The sequence below is a fragment of the Frankliniella occidentalis genome, unplaced genomic scaffold (genome assembly GCF_000697945.3).
Source record: "Frankliniella occidentalis isolate FOCC.00 unplaced genomic scaffold, Focc_3.1 Scaffold32, whole genome shotgun sequence".
NCBI classification, from domain to species: Eukaryota; Metazoa; Arthropoda; class Insecta; order Thysanoptera; family Thripidae; genus Frankliniella; species Frankliniella occidentalis.
The window spans coordinates 2257749-2258207 of record NW_026267162.1 but is presented as its reverse complement, the minus strand read 5'-3'; positions in this window follow the sequence as shown (position 1 = coordinate 2258207).

Genomic DNA, 459 nt, shown 5'->3' with positions numbered 1-459 from the left:
GGGGGGGAGGCAGTAGTGAAGAGGCTCCTCCCAACCCCTATCCCTACCCCCTGCTCACCCTCGGCCCCACCAGGATTTTAGTGCATCACCATAAAGTCACAACAACCTAAATCTAGAGATAGACCTAAAGTTCCGAGGCCCAATTGCCAACAGTAGTTACTGCACGCGGAAACCACGAGTGAAAAGTAAGTTAGGCTTTGGTACTAGCGGCCACAGCCTGCGGCGGACAAAAAGAAAAAAATAGCCGTATCAAAAAAATGACGCGACATACCGCACAACCGGCACAACCACACTGCGCGGTACAGGAGGCTCCCTTTGCCTCCGAAGGTCGGTTGCCGCTCATTTAGACCTTCATCGTGGGCATTCCCTCCTCCGAGCAGGCCAGGGACACAAGAAGACACAAGGGCGCGAATGCCCGCATCGTGTTCGCGGAAAGGAGGCGGGTCGGAGGGGGGAGGG